We start from the raw sequence: 15,514 nt of genomic DNA, 5'->3' as shown, positions 1-15,514 counted from the left end.
TCTGAATTTTTACATTTTTCTTTGAGTATTGACTATTTTGTGATTAGTATATATATATATATATTTATTTATTTATTTTAACATCTTTATTGGAGTATAATTGCTTTACAATAGTGTGTTAGTTTCTGCTCTATAACAAAGTGAGTCAACTATACATAAACATATATCCCCATATCTCTTCCCTCTTGAGTCTCCCTCCCACCCTCCCTATCCCACCCCTCTAGGTGGACACAAGCACCAAGCTGATCTCCCTGTGCTATGTGGCTGCTTCCCACTAGCTATCTGTTTTACATTTGGTAGTGTATAGTGTATATATGTCCATGTCACTCTCTCACTTCGTCCCAGCTTACCTTTCTCCCTCCCCGTGTCCTCAAGTCCATTCTCTACGTTTGCGTCTTTATTCCTGTCCTGGCCCTAGGTTCTTCAGAACCACTTTTTTTTTTTTTTTAGATTCCATATATATGTGTTAGCATACGGTATTTGTTTTCTCTTTCTGACTAACTTCTCTCTGTATGAGAGTCTCTAGGTCCATCCACCTTACTACAAATACCTCAATTTTGTTCCTTTTTATGGCTGAGTAATATTCCATTGTATATATGTGCCACATCTTCTTTATCCATTCATCTGTTGATGGACACTTAGGTTGCTTCCATGTCCTGGCTATTGTAAATAGAGCTGCAATGAACATTGTGGTATAATACTCTTTTTGAATTATGGTTTTCTCAGGATATATACCCAGTAGTGGGATTGCTGGATCATATGGTAATTCTATTTTTAGTTTTTTAAAGAACCTCAATACTGTTCCCTATAGTGGCTGTATCAATTTACATTCCCACAAACAGAGCAAGAGGGTTCCTTTTTCTCCACACCCTCTACAGCACTTTTTGTTTGTAGATTTTTATTTTGTGGTGCGCGGGCCTCTCACTGTTGTGGCCTCTCCCGTTGCGGAGCACAGGCTCTGGACGCACAGGCTCAGCGGCCATGGCTCACAGGCCTAGCCACTCTGCAGCATGTGGGATCTTCCCGGACCGGGGCACGAACCTGTGCCCCCTGCATCGGCAGGCAGACTCTCAACCACTGCGCCACCAGGGAAGCCCTTGTTTGTAGATTTTTTGATGATGGCCATTCTGACTGGTGTGAGGTGATACCTCATTGTAGTTTTGATTTGCATTTCTCTAATGATTAATGATGTTGAGCATCCTTTCATGTGTTGGCCATCTGTATATCTTCTTTGGAGAACGGTCTGTTTAGATCTTCTGCCTATTTTTGGATTGGGTTCTTTGTTTTTTTTGATATTGAGCTGCATGTGCTGCCTGTATATTTTGGAGATTAATCCTTTGTCAGTTGCTTCATTTGCAAATATTTTCTCCCATTCTGAGGGTTGTCTTTTCGTCTTGTTTATGGTCTCCTTTGCTGTGCAAAAGCTTTGAAGTTTCATTAGGTCCCATTTGTTTATTTTTGTTTTTATTTCCATTTCTCTAGGAGGTGGGTCAAAAAGGATCTTGGTGTGATGTGTGTCATAGAGTGTTCTGCCTAGGTTTTCCTCTAAGAGTTTTACAGTGTCTGGCCTTACATCTAGGTCTTCAATCCATTTTGAGTTTATTTTTGTGTATGGTGTTAGGGAGTGTTCTAATTTCATTCTTTTACATGTAGCTGTCCAGTTTTCCCAGCACCACTATTGAAGAGGCTGTCTTTTCTCCATTGTATATTCTTGCCTCCTTTATCAAAGATAAGGTGACTATATGTGCATGGGTTTATCTCTGGGCTTTCTTTCCTGTTCCATTGATCCATATTTCTGTTTTTGTGCCAGTACCATACTGTCTTGATGACTGTAGCTTTGTAGTATAGTCTGAAGTCAGGGAGCCTGATTCCTCCAGCTCCGTTTTTTTCCCTCAAGACTGCTTTGGCTATTTGGGGTCTTCTGTGTCTCCATACAAATTTTAAGAATTTTTTCTTCTAGTTCTGTGAAAAATGCCATTGGTAATTTGATAGGGGTTGCATTGAATCTGTAGATTGCTTTGGGTAGTAGAGTCATTTTTACAATGTTGATTCTTCCAATCCAAGAACATGGTATATCTCTCCATCTGTTTGTATCATCTTTAATTTCTTTCATCAGTGTCTTATAGTTTTCTGCACACAGGTCTTTTGTCTCCTTAGGTAGGTTTATTCCTAGGTATTTTATCCATTTGTTGCAATGGTAAATGGGAGTGTTTCCTTAATTTTCTTTCAGATTTTTCATCATTAGAGTATAGGAATGCCAGAGATTTCTGTGCATTAATTTTGTATTCTGCAACTTTACCAAATTCATTGAGTAGCTTTAATAGTTTTCTGGTGGCATCTTTAGGATTCTCTATCTATAGTATCATGTCATCTGCAAACAGTGACAGTTTCATTCCTCTTTTCCAATTTGTATTCTTTTGTTTCTTTTTCTTCTCTGCTTGCTGTGGCTAGGACTACCAAAACTATGTTGAATAATAGTGGTGAGAGTGGACATCCTTGTCTTATTTCTGATCTTAGAGGAAATGCTTTCAATTTTTCGCTATTGAGAATAATGTTGGCTGTGGGTTTGTCTCATATGGCCTTTATTATGTTGTGGTAGGTTCCCTCTATGTCCACTTCCTGGAGAGTTTTTATCATAAATGGGTGTTGAATTTTGTCTAAAGCTTTCTGTGCATCTATTGAGATGATCATATGGATTTTATTCTTCAATTTGTTAATATGGTGTATCACATTGATTGATTTGCATATATTGAAGAATCATTTCATCCCTGAAATAAATCCCACTTGTTCATGGTGTATGGTCCTTTTAGTGTGTTGTTGGATTTTGTTTGCTAGGGTTTTGTTGAGGATTTTTGCATCTATATTCATCAGTGATATTGGTCTGTAATTTTCTTTTTTTGTAGTATCTTTGTCTGATTTTGGTATCAGGGTGATTATGGCCTCATAGAATGAGGTTGGGAGTGTTCCTTCCTCTGCAAATTTTTGGAAGAGCTTGAGAAAGATGGGTGTTAGCTCTTCTCTAAATATTTGATAGAATTCACCTGTGAAGCCATTTAGTCCTAGACTTTTGTTTGTTGGAAGATTTTTATTCACAGTTTCAATTTCATTACTTGTGATTGGTTTATTCGTATTTTCTATTTCTTTCTGGTTCAGTCTTGGAAGGTTATACCTTTCTAAGAATTTGTCCATTTCTTCCAGGTTGTCCATTTTATTGGCATAGAGTTGCTTGTAGTAGTCTCTTAGGATGCTTTGTATTTCTGCGGTGTCTGTTGTAACTTCTCCTTTTTCATTTCTAATTTTATTGGTTTGAGTCCTCTCCTTCTTTTTCTTTATGAGGCTGGCTAATGGTTTATCAGTTTTGTTTATCTTCTCTAAGAGCCAGCTTTTAGTTTTATTGATCATTGTTATTGTTTTCTTTGTTTCTATTTCATTTATTTCTTCTCTGATCTTTATGATTTCTTTCCTTCTGCTAACTTTGGGTTTTGTTTGTCCTTCTTTAGCTACTTCCTTTAGGTGTAAGGTTAGATTGTTTATTTGAGATTTTTCTGGTTTCTTGAGGTAGGCTTTTATTGTTATAAACTTCCCTCTTAGAACTGCATCCCATAGGTTTTGGATCATTGTGTTTTCATTGTAATTTGTCTCTAGGTATTTTCTGATTTCCTCATTGATTTCTTCAGTGATCTCTTGTTTATTTAGTAACATATTGTTTAGCCTCCATGTATTTGTGTTTTTTACGTTTTTTCCCGTTGTTGATTTCTAATCTCATAGCGTTGTGTTCAGAAAAGGTGCTTGATATGATTTCAATTTTCTTAAATTTACCAAGGCTTGATTTGTGACCCAAGATATGATCTATCCTGGAGAATGTTCCATGAGCACTGGAGAAGAAAGTGTATTCTGTTGTTTTGGGATGGAATTTCCTATAAATATCAGTTAATTCCACCTTGTTCAGTGTATCATTTAAAGCTTGTGTTTCCTTATTTATTTTCCTTTTTTTAAAAAAAATTATTTATTTATTTTGGCTGCATTGGTTTTTTTTTCTAACGTTTTTATTGGAGTATAATTGCTTTACAATGGTGTGTTAGTTTCTGCTTTATAGCAAAGTGAATCAGTTATACATATACATATATCCCTATATCCCTTCCCCCTTGCATCTCCCTCCCTCCCACCCTCCCTATCCCAACCTTCTAGCTGGTCACAAAGCACCGAGCTGATCTCCCTGTGCTATGCGGCTGCTTCCCACTAGCTATCTATTTTACATTTGGTAGTGTATATATGTCCATGCCACTCTCTCACTTTGTCCCAGCTTACCCTTCCCCCTCCCCATATCCTCAAGTCCATTCTCTAGTAGGTCTGCATATTTATTCCCATCTTGCTCCTAGGTTCTTCATGAACATTTCTTTTTTTTCTTTTTTTTTTAGATTCCCTATATATATGTTAGCATACGATATTTGTTTTTCTCTTTCTGACTTACTTCACTCTGTATGACAGACCCTAGGTCCATCCACCTCACTACAAATAACTCAATTTCGTTTCTTATTATGGCTGAGTAATATTCCATTTTATATATGTACCACATATTCTTTATCCATTCATCTGTCGATGGACACTTAGGTTGCTTCCAAGTCCTATTGTAAATAGAGCTGCAATGAATATTGTGGTGCATGACTCTTTTTGAGTTATGGTTTTCTCAGGGTATATTCCCAGTAGTGAGATTGCTGGGTTGTGTGGTAGTTTTATTTTTACTTTTTTGAGGAACCTCCATACTGTTCTCCATAGTGGCTGTATCAATTTACATTCCCACCAACAGTGTATGAGGGTTCCCTTTTCTCCACACCCTCTCCAGCATTTATTGTTTGTAGATTTTTTGATGGCCGTTCTGACTGGTGTGAAATGATATCGTATTGTAATTTTGATTTGCATTTCTCTAATCATTAATGATGTTGAGCATTCTTTCATGTGCATTATTTATTTTCATTTTGGATGATCTGTCCATTGGTGAAAGTGAGGTGTTAAAGTCCCCTATTATGATCGTGTTACCTTCAATTTCCCCCTTTATGACTGTTAGCATTTGCCTTAAGTATTGAGCTGCTCTTATGTTGGGTGCATGAATATTTAAAATCGTTATATCTTCTTCTTGGCTTGATCCCTTGATCATCATGTAGTGTCCTTCTTTGTGTCTTGTAATAGTCTTTATTTTAAAGTCTGTTTTGTCTGATATGAGAGTTGCTACTCCAGCTTTCTTTCTTTTTTTTTTTTGGTTCAAGCAGAGATTTATTAGAGTTTTTAATTTTGAATCAACTGCTATCCAATTATGTCAAAAGCTTGGTAGAGATTAGTGATATAGTATTACAGCAATCCAAGATGAATAATGCATTTTAACTTCTCTAAAATTAGGATATATCTTATAATCAATGAGATTGTATAACTGAAATCTTTTTTTTTTCTTTCTTAGAAATACTGAGAAATGCACTGTATGGTTGATGGCATCTTACATACAAAATACCATATATTGGATCAATAGCCTAAAAGATTCCCATTTGGGTCAACATCCTCAGAATTTCCTGGAGAGTCCTCTTTAGTAAGTTTCTTGGTCTGTGTTAAATCAGCAGTATATCTTGGAGCAGGATCCAGGCATTTGCATCTAAAGAAGTTTTCCAGGTGATCCTTTTGTGTAACAATATCAATAGGGTCAGCAGGAATTCAAGGGTGGAATGAGGCATCCGTGACGCCATATAATTTATCATCCAAACCAAGACACTTCTTTTTTTTTTCTTTTCCTTTGTGCTTTGTCTAATTTTCCTTGCTCATAGGGGGCCCAGAGCAGAGGCCTTGCCTCTGGCCCTCCTGGTGCAAAACAGCCGCGTGGGACACTGCATCTCAGACACTCCGTGCAGCAGTGTTTCTCACGACACTGCGATTCTCCACCTTTCTTTTGATTTCCATTTGCATGGAGTATCTTTTTTCATACCCTCACTTTCAGTCTGTATGTGTCCCTAGGTCTGAAGTGGGTCTCTTGTAGACAGCATATATGCAGGTCTTGTTTTTGTATCCATTCAGCCAGTCTATGTCTTTTGGCTTGAACATTTAATCTGTTTACATTTAAGGCAGTTATCAATATGTGTTTTCCTATTATCATTTTCTTAATTGTTTTGGGTTTGTTATTGTAGGTCTTTTCCTTCTCTTGTGTTTTCTGCCTAGGGAAGTTCTGTTAGGATTTGTTGTAAAGCTGGTTTGGTGGTTCTCAATTCTCTTAGCTTTTGCTTGTCTGTAAAGGTTTTAATTTCTCTACCAAATCTGAATGAGATCCTTGCTGGGTAGAGTAATCTTGGTTGTTGGTTTTTCTCTTTCATCACTTTAAATATGTCCTGCCATTCCCTTCTGGCTTGCAGTGTTTCTGCTGAAAGATCAGCTGTTAACCTTATGGGGATTTCCTTGTGTGTTATTTGTTGCTTTTCCCTTGCTGCTTTTAATATTGTTTCTTTGTATTTAATTTTTGATAGTATGATTAATATGTGTCTTGACATGTTTCTCCTTAGATTTATCCTTTATTGGACTCTCTGTGCTTCCTGGGCTTGATTGACTATTTCCTTTCCCATATTAGGGAAGTTTTCAACTATAATCTCTTCAAATATTTTCTCAGTCTCTGTCTTTTTCTCTTCTTCTTCTGGGACCCCTATAATTTGAATGTTGGTGCATTCAATTTTGTCCCAGAGGTCTCTGAGACTGTCCTCACTTCTTTTCAGTCTTTTATCTTTATTCTGCTCTGAAGTAGTTATTTCCACTATTTTGTCTTCCAGCTCACTTATCTGTTCTTCTGCCTCAATAATTCTACTATTGATTCCTTCTAGAGAATTTTAAATTTCATTTATTGTGTTGTTCACCATTGTTTGTTTGCTCTGTATTTCTTCTAGGTCCTTGTTAAACCTTTCTTGTATTTTCTCCATTCTATTTCCAAGATTTTGGATCATCTTTACTATCATCACTCTGAATCCTTTTTCAGGTAGACTGCCTATTTCCTCTTCATTTGTTTGGTCTGATGGGTTTTCACCTTGCTCTTTCATCTACTGTGTATTTCTCTGTCTTCTCATTTTGCTTAACTTGCTGTGTTTGGGGTCTCCTTTCTTCTGGCTCCAGATTTGTATTTCCCGTAGTTTTTGGTGTCTGCCCCCAGTGGCTAAGGTTGGTTCAGTGGGTTGTGTAGGCTTCTCGGTGGAGGGGACTGGTGCCTGTGTTCTGGTGGATGAGGCTGGACCTTGTCTTTCTGGTGGGCAGGACTGCATCTGGTGGTGTGTTTTGGGGTGTCTGTGAATTTAGTATGATTTTAGGCAGCCTCTCTGCTAATGGGTGGGGTTGTGTTCCTGTCTTGCTAGTTGTGTGGCATAGGGTGTCCATCACTGCAGTTTGCTGGTGGTTGGGTGGAGCTGGGTCTTAGCACTGAGATGGAGATCTCTGAAAGAGCTTTTGCTGTTTGATATTACATGGGGCCGGGAGGTCTCAGGTGGACCAATGTCCTGAATTTGGCTCTCCCACCTCAGAGGCTCAGGCTTGACACCTGGCTGGAGCACCAAGACTCTGTCAGTGACCCGGCTCAGAAGAAAAGGGAGAAAATAAAAGAAAGAAAGAAAAAATAAAATAAAATGTTATTAAAATAAAGTAATAAAAAAAATAGAGAGCAACCAACCAAAAGAGAAACCCACCAATGATAACAAGCACTAAAAATTATACTAAAACAAACAGATAAAATGGACAGACAGAACCCTAGGACAAATGGTAAAAGCAAAGCTATACAGACAAAATCACACAAGGAACCATACACATACACACTCACAAAAGGAGAAAAAGGAAAATATATACATATAAAAAAAAGGAAGTGAGCAACCAAATCAATAAACAAATCTACTAATGATAATAAACTCTAAATGCTAAACTAAGATAAACATAAGACCAGAAACAAATTAGATGCAGAAAGCAAACCCCAAGTCTACAGTTGATCCCAAAGTCCACCACCTCAATTTGGGGATGATTTGTTGTCTGTTCATGTATTCCACAGATGCAGGGTACATCAATTTGCTTGTGGAGATTTAATCTGCTGCTCCTGAGGCTGCTGGGAGAGATTTCTCTTTCTCTTCTTTGTTCACACAGCTCCTGGGGTTCAGCTTTGGATTTGGACCCGCCTCTGCTTGTAGGTCACCTGAGGGCATCTGTTCCTCTCCCAGACAGGATGGGGTTAAACTAGCAGCTGATTAGGGGCTCTGGCTCACGCAGGCTCGGGGGAGGGCAGGGTATGGAATGCACGGTGAGCCTGTGGCGGCAGAGGCCAGCGTGATGTTGCAACCGCCTGAGGCGCACTGTGTGTTCTCCTGGGAAAGGTGTCCCTGGATCATGGGACCCTGGCAGTGGCGGGCTGCAGAGGCTCTCGAGAAGGGAGGTGTGGAGAGTGACCTGTGCTTGCACACAGGCTTCTTGGTGGCTGCAGCAGCAGCCTTAGCGTCTCATGCCCATCTCTGGTGTCCTTGCTGATAGCTGTGGCTTGCACCCATCTCTGGAGCTCGTTCAGGTGGTGCTCTGAATCCCCTCTCCTCACGCACCCCAAAACAATGGTCTCTTGCCTCTTAGGCAGGTCCAGACTTTTTCCAGGACTCCCTCCTGGCTAGCTGTGGCACACTAGCCCCCTTCAGGCTGTGTTCATGCAGCCAATCCCAGTCTTCTTCCTGGGATCTGACCTCTGAAGCCAGAGCCTCAGCTCCCAGCCCCCACCCGCCCCGGTGGGTGAGCAGACAAGCCTCTCGGGCTGGTGAGTGCTGGTCGGCACCGATCTTCTGTGTGGGAATCTCTCTGCTTTGCCCTCTGCACCCCTGTTGCCGCGCTCTCCTCCGTGGCTCCGAAGGCTCTGCCTCCGCCACCTGCAGTCTCCGCCCGCGAAGTGGCTTCTAGTGTGTGGAAACCTTTCTTCCTTCACGGCTCCCTCCCACTGGTGCAGGTCCCGTCCCTATCCTTTTGTCTCTGTTTATTCTTTATTCTTTTGCCCTACCCAGGTATGTGGGGGGTTTCTTGCCTTTTGGGGGGTCTGAGGTCTTCTGCCAGTGTTCAGTAGGTGTTCTGTAGGAGTTGTTCCACGTGTAGATGTATTTCTGGTGTATCTGTGGGGAGGAAGGTGATCTTCACGTCTTAGTCCTCCACCATCTTGAAGCTATCCCCGTGATTAGTATTTTGAAACATATTGTACTGAAGCACAAGGTGAATATCTTTTATGCCCAACATTAATAGCAGCAAAATTACTGTGGCGTCTGGGCCAAATTAAGGAATCTTGAAAACTGCTTCATATCTATCCCTAAAAATTTGCATTAGATATTTAATTTCTATGCAAAAACTTGCTTTTAACAGAAACATCTGAGGCAAAGGCAGCATTCAGTTTTGTAGTCTTTTCAGAAATATTTTAATCTAGGTGAGTTATTTGAATTTCGTAGGCCACAGTGGTAACAGAAAGAGAAAATAAGAAAACTCTTCTATTTAGCAGAATTTAGGAAATAGCCTTTTGGAAAAGACATCCTCTACACTTAGAAAACTCAGCAGTTAAAATGATTTGCTGGAATTTTGGCATTGGATATTCCACATACCATTTTCTTTTGTAGGATAAGAAATTGGAAAAAAAGACTGTTCTTTTTAGCAGTAAAAGGGTCATTAAACTCTCATTTTGGTTTGAAATTCCTCATTTTTTGTTATTTACAGTGGTTCTTATTCAATACTTCTTTCACTCTATATTTCAAATAAAGTTAGTTTTTGTTATTCTAATTTTAGCTCTAACCCTTTTCCTGCTACTGCCCACCACTAAAATATGAAGGCTGGATTTCATTTCAAGTTTTCAACTGCCCACTGAATGCCCCAGTGAGATCTTCTCGCTCCCTGGTTTGCTGGTGGGAAAATGTTTCTTCTCGCTCTCTGACGGGGAGTATATTGAAAACATTCTCTCTTTTCCCTGAGAGATGGCTGAGGTGATGCCTTTGGGGAGGGGGTGGGCACTTGCTCTGCATCCAATGCTTCTGTTAATTTCCAAATGATGAAATCTGCTGGGCCTTCTCATTAGAGCATTTGGAGAAAGAGATGCTCCGGGGTATGACCGCTGCCAGGAGCTAATGAGACCACTGAGGATGGAAGCACAAATGAAACTAGGTCGTGAGCAGCTGCACCTGCAATGAATAAGCACTGAGAGGACGGAGGCTGATGGCAGGCTCCCATGACACTGCTCTTTGTGCCTCTCCAGGCACTCTTACCTCTTAAGTCATTTGTTACATCCATGATGCCCAGAGATCTCAGTGCTGGTCTAAAGAGCAACCTCAGCTCAGTCCACACAGAGCCCCATGGTGATGGGCCCTTCTAGACCAAGCTCTTTTGATGAATGTCATTTGTTCATTCATTCATTCAACAATTGTTGGGCTTCCCTGGTGGCGCAGTGGTTGAGAGCCCGCCTGCCGATGCAGGGGACACGGGTTCGTGCCCCAGTCCGGGAAGATCCCACATGCCGCGGAGCGGCTGGGCCCGTGAGCCATGGCTGCTGAGCCTGCGCGTCCGGAGCCTGTGCCCCACAACGGGAGAGGCCACAACAGTGAGAGGTCCGCCTACCGCAAAAACAAAAAAACAAAAAAATCCATGTATTATTCAATGTGGTATTTCCAACACCTAGCTGGAATAAAATAGGTGCTCAATAAATGTTGGCTTGAAATTATCAAAACAAAACAAAACAAAACAAAAACAATTATTCATGGAATGTCAGTTACGTGTCAGACACCCTGCTAGGTGGTAGGGATTTCCAAAGGAATTTTAAAATTGGCTGAGCATATGAAGAGAAGGCTAGTATGAAAGATCTAAATTAAAAACAAAGCAAAATAAACAATGCAATTGATTAGGTACCATAGACAAACCATAGGGTCCAGAGGAAGGAAAGATTAAATCTTCCTCCAGGATCCTCTCAGTCTTCATGGAGGAGGTGAATGTTCAGCCCTTCCTTTGGAACAGAGTTGGAGATAGGGCAAGAGTAGCATGCACAAAGGAAAGAGGGATGGAAGCGCCTGTGAGGTTTTTGGTATTGTTAGACCATAAGTTTCTAGGGATAGGGAAGTTGCAGTAGATACAGCTGGAGAGGAAGACAAGGGTTGTGTCCTGATGGGCGTGCGTATCCTTTCTAAGGAACTTGTATATATTATATGAGTTCTGTCACTGCAAGAAATAAGAGAGATATTGACTCTAACTCTGAAAGGTAACTCTATAAAATAATTCCCTGGCAGTGTGGAGCGTGGGCAAGCAGAAAGAAATGCCTGAAGTGAGTAGAAATGGTTGAGTGTATTGAAATGGTTTGTGGATTTGGAAGTCCTGGGGAAATACCCTGGTCAGGGCTACATTCTTTCAGAGGAGAAGGGACCTAGGACTGGCAAGAGCTGTGAGACCCAGGGAGGTGGGGGAGTGAGTGAGTGAGTACCCAGGAAAAACAGCAGAGGCTGCCAGGGACATGGAAAAGTTGACATTGATGTGACATTTGCTTGTTCTTGAGCACGTCTGGATGCCCCTTGTGATGATGAACTTCAAATATTGTTCCTTAATGAACAAACACATTGAGTTTCTATAATAATATTTGTATTAAAATGTGGTTTTCATCAACCAGTCACTGTAAGGTGAAATAGGTCCTTGTTCCTGTCCCTACCCCACTCTATTTTTTATAAAAGAAATGAAAACATGTACATTCCAAAATACAGACACATTTAATACACACATTGAGAAATACAACATGAGGCTTTCATAAACACTACTCGGCCGTGTGATATGTATTCTGAGTTAAGTACTCCACAAACATCATCACATCTGGTCTTCAAAATGACAGTTCTTTTATGTGGTATGTAGACAATTTTGCAATTATATGTTGCTCGTGTGTTATTAACTTGTGAAAGTGATTCAAACCACATTTTCATTGTTATACAAAATGGCATGAAGTGACTACATGTGCACTGTGTTGACCGAGAAGTGTGAGTATAATACAGGCGTTGCCAGTGAGCAGCTTACGAGCAATAGTTGTGTCTGGCCAAAAGTCCACGAGGCAACAGTGGAAAAGGGAAAATCAATTGAATTAGCAAGATTAAAGTACATACAATAGTATAAAATATACAAGGTCTGCCTATAGAGTAATGAGTAATACCACAAACATCTTTTATTTGGACTGTGAAGAACTTTGCAATTGTGAAAATCGAGCACCTGGTGGATGGTGAGTTTCCTGAAGCTGGAGGTGTTTAGGCAGGAGCTGAGTGACCGTATGTCAGGGTAGCTAGGCTTGAGGGCAAGATTGGCCTGATGAGTGCCCTACTCCATGCTTTTATGATGGCCAATTATGTTATTACACAATTAAGACATGTAAATAGATGGTGATATACACAGTCAACTGTACAAATATTAGACATAGATTCAGTGAAAGATGGAGAGCCTGTCTCCCTGCTAGTACAAGAGTTCTTGGTGCGACACCAAGGCCAGAGTAAAAATACACGAGTTGTGTGTTCAGAGATTAAAATCAAGTGACAAATTAATACCAGCTCCTTAATTATTGGGAAAATTCCCAACTAATTGTGAAAATTAAACATCTGAATGCTCTTTTTTACTTCATATATAAATGAAAACAGTAGGTTACTAGCACACTGCAGTGTTTGGCTTTAATAGCATCTTTTACAAAGATAAAAAGAAAATGATGGTTTAACTGGTGAAAATGAATTTTTGAAAGAGCAAAAATTCAAGTGAGGTTCTAATGATTAGACTATTCTTCATTAAAATAAATAAACAACACCTTGGCCTCCAAGTCCATACTGTTCCACTTGCAGTTTCTCATCTTTTACACAGTCCTGTCAATAAACTATCAAAACTAACCAAAGTGGATTTTACAGTGGAAAGCCTGACTTGAAACAGTTTTTACCATGGTGTGCCTTTTCCAGACAGAACTTATAAAATTACCAAGGAATGAAGGTTTTAAAAAACAATATTATAAAATGCTTCATCACTCCTGGGCAGTCTTCTTTCATTCTGGAGCTAAGGCAGCTTTTGTTTCATCCTTTTGTGTCTCTCATGGAAACTTTGACCCTCCTTCTAAATCTTTCGTTTACTTGCTTGTCATCCTACAAGACGATAACGTCTTCAAGCTCAGGGACTGCGCTTTTATTGTTCTTGAAAAATTTTTTTTGGTTGCTATTTGTTTAGGATTAAAAATGGCACATATCCACAATTTAAAAATCATACAAGAATGCAAAAAGAAATTAAAAAACACTTACCTCAAATCTCATTAATGAGAAGTAGCTATTTCTGGCACTAGATGCACATTTTTCTAAACATCTCAATGTGTAGTTGCAGATATAAAGATAGAAAAAACGAACAGAAATAATTTTAGAAAAATAGAATCAAATTACCTATTCTATTTCCAAATAAATTACATTACATTTAATTTTATTTGAACTTAAAAGAAACTAAGTGAAATAGAAAGAACTGAAATTTATTTTTGTCTAAATTCTAATAATTCTAAATAATCTCTTTACACTTAAAGAAAGGTTGTAAAAAGCCTTAAAAGACCAAAGTGATTATTTGAGTTAAATAAATGTTTCAACATTAGGTTTTAGTTATTTATTCTCCCATACTCCAAATTTTTCTTATTTTTATTATTATTGAAATTTTGAAAACTTTTATTTTGAGATAATAGTAGATTCATATCCACAAAGAAATGTAAGAAACAATACAGAGAGATCCTGTCTACCCTTTATCCAGTTTCCCTCAAAGAGAACATCTTGCGTATATATACAATATCCCAAACAGGAAATCAACATTGATTCAATCCATCAATCTTATTCAGAGTTCACCAGCTTTACATGCCCTTGTGTGTGTGTGTTTAGTTTTATGTAATTTTATCACATGTGTAAATTTGCGTGACCACCAAAACAGTCAAGACACAGAATCGCTCCACCACAAGTATCCCTCAAACCCCTGCACCAAGAATCTGTTCTCCATGTCTGTAATTTTGTCATTTCAAGAATATAACATAGATTGGACCCATACATTGTGTTCACTTTTGATGTTGCCTTTTGTTCTCCACTCAGTATAACCCCCTTGACATACTTCCAACTTGTTGTGTGTGTCATAGTTTATTCTCTGTATCACTACTACCCATAGTATGAATGGACCTGGTTTATTTAACCAGTCACCCCCTGAAGAATATTTGGATTATTTCCAGTTTTAGACTATCACAAATTAAAATTCTATGCATACTCATGTACAAGTTTTTCAGTGAACATGTTTTCATTTCTCTGGGAAATCACCTGAGAAGGAATTTCTTGTTTGTATGGTAGGCAACGTGTCTTAGTTTTGTAGGAGACTGCCATATTCCAGAGTGGCTGTACCATTTTATATTCCCACTCACCATATGTGAGTGATGCAGTTTCTTTGCATCCTTGCAAGCATTAGTTATTATCATATAGTATTTTTGGATGTCCATGGCAATAACATTTATATCTTTTCTTATAATCACTATTCACCACAATTATTTCTCCCTAGAGTTGTAACCTTCAATAGATTGAAAACTCAACACCCGTGAATGCTGCGTTTAGATAGGTGGATGGATTTTGTTAAGCACTTTTGTTGTTGGGCCTTGTGTTTAAAAATCATTTAAGAAGAATCATATCGGTGTAGTAGTTCCTATAGTCTTTCATGGTTGAGAATATTTTGGGCATCAACTCTGATGGGCATTGCTTCATTTTCTTCTGGCATTTCTAGTTATTATAGAAACTGGCCCAATGTAACTTGTTTTTCCTACCTGAATACTTTCATAATTCTTTATTATTGAAATACAGTAATTTCACTGGCTGTATCTTGCTGTGGATTTTCCTGAATGTGTTTATTTTGGGTTAATCTACATAGTCAAATACAGTTGACCCTTGAACAACATGGGTTTGAAGTTCAGGTCCACTTATGAGCAGACAGCATTTCCTCAATGACTGAACAAATGAGTAAATTAACAAATAAATTATTTTCTTTACTCAGCAGAAGTCTCAGAAAATGATAGTGCCCGCAATCAGCTAAAAGAATAACCAAGACTGGCTCTGACAACCATGGCTGAGTGACCCATTAAAGAATTTATTTGATGTTTTCATCATTTCCTGAATTGCTCATATATAAATCAAGTAAGTGAACCACTAATAATGTCTCTTCACTGTGAAAATTGCTGAAATAAATGGATCATTATAGTCCAGTAATTCTGGTTGTAAGAATATAGCTATCTTCATTAAGCTTCTAGGGCTGCCAGATTTTAACTATTGTAACTACTATTGAAATTTCATGGGGAAGAAGAAATAAACGAACTTCCAGGTGGCAAAAATAATCTGACCACCATAGCATCAGGTTCTTTGGGTTTTCTGATTGACCCTATTCTTTGTGTTTAACACAGGGCTGGGCACACAAGGTACAATAGCACCGGTCTGGTTTTTTGAGGATACTGGTAGAA

The sequence above is a fragment of the Tursiops truncatus genome, chromosome 9 (genome assembly GCF_011762595.2).
Source record: "Tursiops truncatus isolate mTurTru1 chromosome 9, mTurTru1.mat.Y, whole genome shotgun sequence".
Lineage (NCBI taxonomy): Eukaryota > Metazoa > Chordata > Mammalia > Artiodactyla > Delphinidae > Tursiops > Tursiops truncatus.
Note: the sequence above shows the minus strand (reverse complement) of the source record.